Genomic DNA, 10,992 nt, shown 5'->3' with positions numbered 1-10,992 from the left:
CTCTTTTTACTTAGTTTATATTGAATGTTGAAATTAATAATATTATAATAACCTTAATTATAAAATTATGACCGACTTGATGGGTTGACTTGGGTCTAGACTAGTTCTGGTCCGGTTAAAAGATAGAGGAAGGATTAATTTGACATGACCTAGTAAAAAACTCAGGTAAACCCGGGATAAAACACGGGTCAAAAACCCGTTGATTTTAAAAAAAAATTGATAAAAACAAGATTGTTGTCATTATTTTTTTAAAACAATATAAGTCAACTGGGTTAACCTTCCAGGACTATGACTTGAACCTTGCCTCTGGTTGACTCTTTGGTCAGGTTTTAAAACCATAATAATAACCACTTTTATCCATAAGTTGACTCGGTTAACCCATGCTGACCCTTCCGACCTGTGAATTTGGCCTTACCCCAGTTGAACCTCGAGTTAAATTTTAAAACTATGATAATAACAAATTTTATTATTACATTGACCCGAGTTAACCCGGGTTGACCCTCATGATCTGTGCCTCGAGTGTTACACTAGGTTGGCCTCCGAATCAAGTTTTAAAACTATGATAATAACAATTTTTATTTTATGTTGACTCAATTTAACTCGGGTCTTATATCAGGTCGACCCCTGAGTTAAAATAATAACAACTTTTGTTTTTATGTTGACCTGGGTTAATGATCAACCTCACTCATGACCCGGACCTTGCCTCGAGTCGACCCCTGAATCGGGTTTTAAAATATAATAATAATTTTTTTTATTACGCTGACTCAGTCAACCCGTGTCAACCGAACCCTTGACCTAGGCCTCGACTAGTGACTCAGGCTTTGCCTTGGATCAACCCTCGAGTTGAGTTTTAAAACTATGATAATAACTATTTTTATCCTTATATATCTTACTTCAACAATTTTGGAATTGAAAGTTTTTTACAAGCATGTTTTAACAAAAAATAATAAATATTAGTCCGATAGAGACTTGTCCTTTTTATATCTCTTGTTTTGGAAGTATATAAATTTACTATAAAACTTTCTCAAAGACAAATTTATTTTTATGTTTTTTAAATTATTTAATAAGCCAAAACTGCTCAGTATTTCACTGTGCAAGTCCACAGTAAAATGCTGAACTGTCTCTTTTTTTTTCTTTTTTTTTTTTGTTTTAAACTGAGCTGTCTTTTTCTTTCCCTTTTTTTTTGTTTTTTAAGCTGTCTTTTATTTTTTGTTTTTTATGCCTTTCAGGTTTTTTTTTACTTCTTTCTTTGTTTTTTTTTAATTTTTTTTTGTTTAATTTAGCTTGTTGATGTTAAATTATTTTTATTTAGTTATTAGACTTTCATGACACGGATCTCGGATTTAACAGGTTAACTTGGTTTGACAAGTAAACCCATACTTTTTTTTGTTTTTTTTGTTTTTAATTAATTTTTTTTGTTTACTTTTGTTTGTTAATGTTAAATTTCTTTCTATTTAATTATCAGACTTTCATGACACATATCTCAGGACTGACGGGTTAACCTGGTTTCACGGGTTAACCCAATTAATTCTGGGTTAACCCGTCTATGTTTTTTGTTTTTTTTCTTTTAATAATTTTTTTATTTAAGTTAGTTTGTTAATGTTTTTTTTTTTTATTTAGTTATCAAACTTTCATGACACGGATCCCAGGTTTAACGGGTTAACCTGGTTTGACGAGTTAACCTAGAGTTTTTTTTTTTTGCTTTTTTTCTTTTTAATTAATTTTTTTTTGTTTACTTTAGTTTGTTAATGTTAAATTTCTTTCTATTTCGTTATCTGACTTTCATGACACATATCCCGGGTTTTACGGGTTAACCTGATTTCACGGATTAACCCAGTTAATTCTGGGTTAACCCATCAATTTTTTTTTCTATTTAGTTATAAAAATTCCATGACGCGAATCCCAAGTTTGACGGGTTAACCTGATTTGAAGGGTTAACCCAGTTAATTCAGATTTTTTTTCTCTTTCTTCATTAGTTTTTTTCTTCATGTTGGTTTTTCTTCATTAGTTTTTCTTTTTTTAATTAATATATTTAATTATCACACTTTTATGACACGACCTTATAGCTAGACCCACATCCAAGGCTCTTGGGTCTGGTGTTGCAGCCAGACTCACTTAAACTTGAGTCACGTAAGTTTAATATTATTATTAATATTATAAATATTACTCTTGGATCAAGCGTTACAGCTAGACCCAAGACTTGTGGGTATCTCTTTGAAGAAAGACCTTACACTCTTAGATATTAGCTTTTTTATATTTTTTATGCAAGAAAAAAAAAATAAACCCGTGGTGTATGACTTTGTTTTTTTCCTTTTCTTTTTCTTTTTAAGCTTTTTACTGTGGACTGCATAGTGCAATCCACAGTGAAAAAGTTGATGCCTATAGTTTTTTTTTTAATTAATTTTTTTAATTTACTTTCTTAATATTAAATTTTTTCTATTTAATTATCAGACTTTTATGACACGGATCCCAGATTTGACAGGTTAACCCAGTTGATTCAGATTTTTTTCTTTTTCTTTATTAGTTTTTTTCTTCCTCTAGATTTTTTTCTCTTTACTTTTTCCTTTTTAATTAATTTTTTTTTAATTTAGTTATCATACTTTCATGACACGAATCTCAGGTTTGACGGGTTAACCTGATTTGGCGGGTTAACCCAGTTGATTCAGATTTTTTTTATTTTTCTTCATTAGTTTTTTTCTTTCAATTTTTTCTTTTAATATTGTATGCAGTCCACAGTGAAAAGGCTGATGCTTTTAGTTGTTTTATTTTTTTTTATGCCTTTCACTTGGACTACACGAAACCTTCTTCTTCTTTTTTTTATTAATTTTTTTAATTTAGTTTGTTGATATTAATTTTTTTCTATTTAGTTATCAGACTTTTATGACACGGATCTCAGGTTTGACGGGTTGACCCAGTTAATATAGATTTTTTTCCTTTTTCTTCATTAGTTTTTTTCTTCTTATAGGTTTTTTTTTCTTTTATTTTTTCTTTTTAATTAATATTTTTTTTGTTTAATTTAGTTCATTAATATTAATTTTTTTCTATTTAGTTATCGGCTGATGCCTTTAGTTTTTCTTCTTCTTTTTTTGTCGTTTTTATACCTTTGACTGTGGACTGCACAGTGCAGTCCACAGTGAAAAGGCTGATGCCTTCTGTTTATTTTTTTTTTAATTAATTTTTTTCTTTTAATTTGGTTTGTTTATGTTAAATTTTTTTTATTTAGTTATAAGACTTTCATGACACGGATCTCAAGTTTGACGGGTTAGCCCAATTAATTCAGATTTTTTTTCTTTTTCATCATTAGTTTTTTTCTTCATATAGGTTATTTCTTCTTTGTTTTTCCCTTTTTAATTAATTTTTTTAATTTAGTTTGTTGATATTAAATTTCTTTCTATTTAGTTATCAGACTTTTATGACACGGATCTCAGGTTTGACGGGTTAACCCAGTTAATTTAGATTTTTTTTTCTTTTTCTTCATTAGTTTTTTTCTTCCTATAGGTTTTTTTTCTTTTAACCCAGTTAGTTTTTTTTTTCTTTTTGTTTTTTTGCCGTTTTATGCCTTTGATTGTGGACTGCACAGTGCAGTCCATAGTGAAAAGGCTGATGTCTTTTGTTTTTTTTTCTTTTTAATTAATCTTTTTCATTTAATTTAGTTTGTTAATGTTAAATTTTTTTCTATTTAGTTATCAAACTTTCATGATACAAATCCCGGATTTGACGGGTTAGCCCAGTTAATTCTGGGTAACCCGTCAATTTTGTTTTTCCATTTAGTTATCAAACTTTCACGACACGAATCCAAGGTTTGACGGGTTAACCAGGTTTGAAGGGTTAACCCAGTTAATTCAGATTTTTTTTCTTCATTAGTTTTTTTCTTCATGTTGGTGTTTTTTCTATGTTTTTTTTAATTAATCTATTTAATTATCACACTTTTATGATACAACCTTGAAATCAGACTCACATCCAAAGCTATTGGGTCTGGTATTGCAATCAGACCCACTTAAACTTGGGTCATCCAAGTTTAATGTTATTATTAATATTATAAATATTACTCTTGGGTCAGATATTACAGCCAAACCCAAGACTTTTGGTATAACTTTGCAGAAAGACCTAAAACTTTTATATTTTAGCTTTTTTTATATATTTTTTATGAAAAAATATAGACCCGCGGCATCGCGCGGGTCATGTAACTACTACATTTCTATTTTCACTGTTTTTGTTTCTTTTTATTATAGGACAGTAAACAAAGAACACTTATGATTTTTTTTGTACCATAAAAAATCAATAATGCATAAATTGTTTTTTAATCGTTTTCCAAACAAATGCTCCATACTTTAGACTTAGTTTTTACAGGCCTAGCGAAGAGCCACATCTATTAATTATTATTTATTTATTTTTTTGTAAAATTTGTTTTTGTTTCATCCATGCAAAATGACTTCAAAGTTATGACTTGATATTTCATATATGCTTTTATTATTACGATTACTATTATTACGGCTCAATAAAAAAGAAGAAGAACGGGTATTTAATTTGACCTCGCATAATAAATACATAATTATGCAAAAATATAATATCCAATGTTCAACCTTGTTTACCTAAAAACACTCCAAAAACATCCTTCAAACATCAATGAACTCATTTCCATGGTTAAAACACATTTTAATTAGGCTAAAAATTTAAAATCAAATATAACCAAATTAAACTTTTTAGACTCTGATTTTTTTTTTTGCATGATTAAAGATCAAAATTAAATTCATTTAACTTCCTTCATGAAGATAAATTTACATCAAGTTTAACCTTTTTATTACGGAAATATGGCTAATCAAAAGCTTTCCTTTATCTCATTTCTTGTTGACCTTTTCTCTTATCCCTCAATTGTTGACAGAGAAATTAGAGTAGAACCTTATCATAGTTTGGTTGAAATTAATTCAAAGGCTAAACTCCACAACGTCGAAGATGTCTTCGTTTTTGCCAATCAATGGTAACAAATTTATTACACATACAATCCTTCATTTAGAAATGATCATTCAATAACTGATTGGTTATTCGTAAAGAAAACCAAACATAGAGGTTGTGTCGAGGTTTTTCAGAATGACAATTGTAAATTAACTATGGGAGATTATGTCTTTGAACTTGGTGAATTAGTTGATCCATATCAAATTGCTCCATCTAATAACTTAGAAGAAAATTCAAATTTTCGCATCACCGAGAATATTTTTATTTATGTTGACGTTGAGGAGTTGGATGATGTTTTGTGCTCCAACTGACATACACAAGTCGATGAAGATGGTAACGACAAAATCAATATACAAGATTGCGATAGAGATGAGGACGAGTCAATTGACGAAGAAGAAGAGAATTTTTATTAATTTTCACAACATGAATGTGTAATGCCATAAACTATAATGTAATATTTCTAGACAAAATTCAATTTAATGTAATGACAATCGTGTTAATTTATTTTTGAATGACAAAGAAACATTTATTATATTATTGTTATGTGAATTGATGTTATTGTGTTGTGTGTGAAGTTGTGAATTTAAGTATTTGCAGGATGGATAAATAGGGAATACATATAAAATTTGGCATCAGACATTGTTTTACACCGATGGAAATACTAACAGATTATACATTACATACGGGTATACCAATAAAATATATCCGTCGGTATATTCTAGAGACTATAAGAACTATTCCCTTTCACCGTGGCACTGTTCACGGTGTTTATTACATACGGGTATACCGATCAAATGTGTTGAACGATATATTCCAGAGACCATGGAAACTATTCAACTTCACCTTGATATTGTTCATAATGTGTATTATATATGGATATACCGACGAAATGTGTCTATCAATATATTCCAAAGACTATAGGAACTGTTCACTTCTCAATGACACTGTTCACAGTATTCATTAGATATCGGTATACTGATATAATGTGTCCGTCAGTATATTCCAGAGCCTATGAAAACTATTCACTTCTCAATGCAGTGATAACTAATAATCTTTTTATTGTTCACTTTTTTCCCAACAGAATCACTAATGGAATGAAAAGCCGTCAATAATATTTAGAGGGGCTTTCTAAAAATTTTTATGCAAATTGAAAATTTCCATTTGACTTTATAGACGAAATCACTAAATGAAAATATTAAAACTATTAATATTTAATTGTCCATCAATAATCCCGTTGGTAAAAACTAAAATAAAAGACTATAATCATGATAGATCAAGGCTTCATCTTCTTCTCTAACACACTCGTTTCTCTCTCTTTCTCTTCTCTTCTCTCTCATTCTCACTTGAGATCAAGTATTCTCTTCTCTTCTCATCCTAAGGTATGTTGTCTTTTTTCATTTTTCTTATTATTTTTTTTGGCTTTATTAACAATGTCTTTTTTTTTTCAATTTAGAGCCAAAATAAAGCACACCATTAAGGTAAGAATTTTTCATTAATTTTTCTTCCTTTTTTGTGTTCTTTTTGGATTATTTTTTTGTCATTATTTTTGTTTTTTTGTCATTATTTTTGTTCAATTTTGTGTCCTTAATAATTTTATGAATTAATAAATGACATTAATTTTAGTTGTTATTGAAATAATTGTTGCATTATTTTGTTGAATTTTAGTTATTTTTTTTTCAAATATTTTGTTCAATTTCAATTAAATGTGTAGGATTAATTTTAATTATTATTTTGTATTTATTCCATTTAGAATAAATTTTTGTAAATTTAGGATTAAAAATATTATTACTTAGAAATAATTGTGTTAAATTTTAATTGTTATAATAATAATAATTTTTACATTATTATTTCATTGAATTTTAGTTGTTTTCTTTTTCAATTTTGCTGTTCAATTTCAATTAAATGTGTAGGATTTATTTTAATTATTATTTTTAATTTTTGTAAATTTAGAATAATTTCTTGTAAATTTATGATTAAAAATATTATAACATAGAAAATATTATTTTTTTATGAAATTGAATTATGCTAAATTGTTAAAAGAAATTGAATAAAATCAATTGGTTTGTGGCATATATGTTGTGTATTTATAGGTTTAGAAATTTTAGGTAGGCTCCCTATACGGGAGATGCTGCCGAATGTTTTTTTTTTTTAAATAGGAATCATTTCATTTTTTTTATTCGTTGATTTGTGTAGATGCATGGGGAAAAGTCTACTGCACGTTGCAAGGACTTAATCACTGCTAGTTCTTCTAGCAGCGATTCTGACGACCATAAGTCATTAGGTGTCGACCTAGAACAGGCATCCGAGGCACATGCATCGACTCACAATGTGGGCTCGTCGAGTGCGATGCCACAACATCGAGGGGGGTCCCTTTACAACGAGATCCATTTACCCGCAAGTACGAGACCTAATGATAGGACAACCTTTCAATGTAAGTTTGTTTTGTTTTCATAACGACATGTTTAATAATTGTTTTAAAAATAATATCATTTAACGAATGCAATTTCAAGTTTACAAACATTAAGTAAAATAACATTGACCTTTAAATCATCGATGGAAATTTCATTATTTCAATGAAGTCAGGTTTCCAAACTTCCTAAATGAAAATCGCAGGTCGATGCATGATTTTCAAGGTTCAATGTTAATATTAACTTAAATATTTTTTATTTTAATTTGTACCGTTTATTGAAATTAATGAAATTTTCTTTTTAGAAATTTTTACTTCAAAAATTTGAATGAGAGAGAGTTGATATAATAATGTTGCAATGAGGGTTTAGAAGAATCACGTTGCAATTAGATAAGATTGAATTCATGATATTTTTTTATTCCAAATATTAAAATTTTATTTTTCATTTCCTAACATATAATTAATTTGTATCATGTAGGTTGCGTGATTTTTGATATGAGGCGCAAAAGAAAGCCAAAAAATATATGAAAGAAAGAGAGCTTCCAGGCTGGAATGACATAGTGGTTTGGAAGGATTTCAGACTGTTGTACGTCTCAGAGGATGTATGGGCGGAATACATTAAGCACGTGATGTTCGTGCGTTTCACTAGACGGTTATAGTCCGATACAGATAACCAAAACCGATGGGTTCATAGTTTCATTACCATGCACATCGGCGACTCTGTTTCGTTCGTTTCACATATGAAAAGGATGGTATTTTTTTTTATTACATCTATTTTTTTTATAAATATATTTAAATGACAATATTTTTTTATTGCAGGCAACGATTCTTAGACTCGAGCCAAGCCTAATGGAGCTTTTAGTTGAAACGTATGTGCGGAGTGATGATCGCCAAAACAGGGTGCAACGGTTCATTGATAGCCGAGTTCAACACTTTGTAGTATGTTCGTTTTCAATAATTTTTTTCTTAAGTTATTATTTACTTGAATTTTATGAATTTATTTTTTCTTTCTAGGACACATATAACAGCCGATTGAAGGAGAGATACGAGAACGATCCTTCGACCCATCCGAATATCGATCCGGATTTGTTGTTGGAGGCATGATCGTCTGATGGACCTGGTAGCAATCAAGTGTACGAACTCTCTAACATTAGGTCAAGAACTTGCTGACGACGCTTACTACTTCAACAATTGGATGCTCACAATCAATTCCAAACGTTCAAACTTTGGAGTTTAGGGCGATATTAGACCAATAGGTATAAGATCGGACAACCCATCTTAATGATAAATATGAACGACTCACTGCTAATTATGAAGAACTCCTTCGATTCGTAACGAAGATAAGATCATAGATGGGTGGTTGATGTGCATCCCCTAATTAGCCCTACAGTCTTGACGATGACTAGCATTCTCCTCCTCCTTTAACACTATCTCTATTTTAGATTTATTGTATTTGAACATGCAAATGCTTAAATTTGTAATAAATATTTGATTTTTACACGAATTTATTTGATTTTAATTATTTTCTACTTCTGTTCAATATATATTTTTAAAATATTACTGACGTGGTTACCGGCAAAACTAGATCGTTGATATATTCTAAAGAGTTACTGCAAATGTTACTGCTACTGTTAACGCACCAACATAATTACATATAGTATTCTACCAGTGATATGTTATATGTATCGATGGATATACCAAAGGAATAAAGCAGGTAAATGTTTTTTAGCGCGCATTGTTCATCTATAAATCCATCGGTATATTTATTACCGACGGTCCATAAATTACCGACAAGAGTTTTTCCGACGGACTGTTTCCATCCGTGAGTCCGTCGGTAAATAATTTCAAAAGAATTTTTTAAAAAATTTCAATAAACAAACAAATACCTTCATGTATAGAACGTGAAAGAGATAGAGAAACTTCAATCTTTTGACAAGAAATAAAGGATACACACACACTCTAAAATTATAACCCAAAAAAAACAATGATCTATCCCACTTTATTAGGACTTCAGAATTTCCCTTTAACCATATGAAAGCCAATTTTTCCAACAAGCCAAGACACCGACCATCCCTAGTAGTGCCACGCACCCTACGAATCTCTGAAATCCTGTCTGGCACATCTGCTCTTGTACTTGGACTAAACATAACAGAGCCCTTACCAATGTTAGTCTGTCGCCTTGATTCAACTTCGGTAAATCCTCAGTATGTCAACAATATTATTAGTACAAGGAACAGAGGCATTTGCAGACGAAAGATTGTTGTCAGCAGAAAATAGATGGAAGATACTAGCCTACTTGGACTCCTGCACATAGCTATACCCGACACTAGCTAGCTATTCCGCACATCAAAGAAAGAGACAAGGAGTCCATTACCTAAGCTAATAGGTCAAAAATCTGACATCTCTTTTGGGCCTTTGACTTTGGGAATGAGAACAGCATGCGTGAACTTACTTTTTCCTGGTAATGACATAGGTTTTATGTCCGTTTTCAGTAATTTGTTTTTTTAATACATACTAATGTGACTCAAATAAGTTGACATTAAAAAATATGAAACAACTAAATTAAATTAAAAAGTATATTTTATATTATTAATTTAACTATAAAAATTAATTACTAATTTAATTGCAAAAATTAATTATAAATATCTAGATACATTTAAAAAAATTGGAGCCACAAGTAAAGATAAGTAAAGATAAAGAAGGATAATTCTCGTAAAGATAGTATAAAACTAAATAAGTATTTCATCATCTCTTATAATTGCTTCCAACTTTGTTTTCGAAACTTTGCCTCCATTTCATCTCTTAGAGCAAAAATTTATTCTTCAGACAATTCTTCAATAGTTAGTGTTGATTGTCTTGAACTTGATTGTAGGGTATTTATGATCAACACACTATAACCCAACCTCATATCTCAGGTTGTAATTACAGAGATATTATAAACTCGATTCTTATCAGATCCACTAGTTGCTTCAGCCACCCATCATAACTCTGGATTAGTTAATTGGCTCATGCCTAAACTAGGTAGCTTATAAAATAAATAATTAGTTAAATATTGTCACAAATAATCATAATCATTTTAAAAAGAATACTTAAAAATAAAATTTTGCATGGTTAATAAAAAAAATAACCTGCCAGTTACGAGTTTCATTGTTTCTGTTCAAGGACTCAGTCCATGATTGCCTTCTAAAGCTATACAACGTCAATTACTCTAAATATCTATCTCAATTGCTGAAGATCTATACCTCAAAATTATTTGACTTGCTTCTCCTCTTAGCATATATGTATATATTATACAAAAAAAATACGCAAAATGGTAGTACCCCAAAGACTATATTATGCACCTCCATCGTAGTAGCACACCACTGACCCTCAATACTTTATCTTTCTATTTTATTAGTTATCATTGATTTTAGGGTGATTATTTATCATATTTTTAAAATGAAATTCATTTGTTAATACTAGCTTGTACGTATATTATACATATCCCGCGATAGGTAAGGTTAAAGCTTTCAGAACTTACTTTGTACGATTTCAGTTTCTCTTTCGGAAATGAATACAACGATGACATATTGCAGTAAATACACAAATCTTTCCTTGATCATAAATTTTAATCATCACATTAATTAATATCT

The sequence above is a fragment of the Populus trichocarpa genome, chromosome 1, assembly GCF_000002775.5.
Source record: "Populus trichocarpa isolate Nisqually-1 chromosome 1, P.trichocarpa_v4.1, whole genome shotgun sequence".
Taxonomy (NCBI): Eukaryota; Viridiplantae; Streptophyta; class Magnoliopsida; order Malpighiales; family Salicaceae; genus Populus; species Populus trichocarpa.
This window is presented reverse-complemented; position numbering follows the sequence as displayed.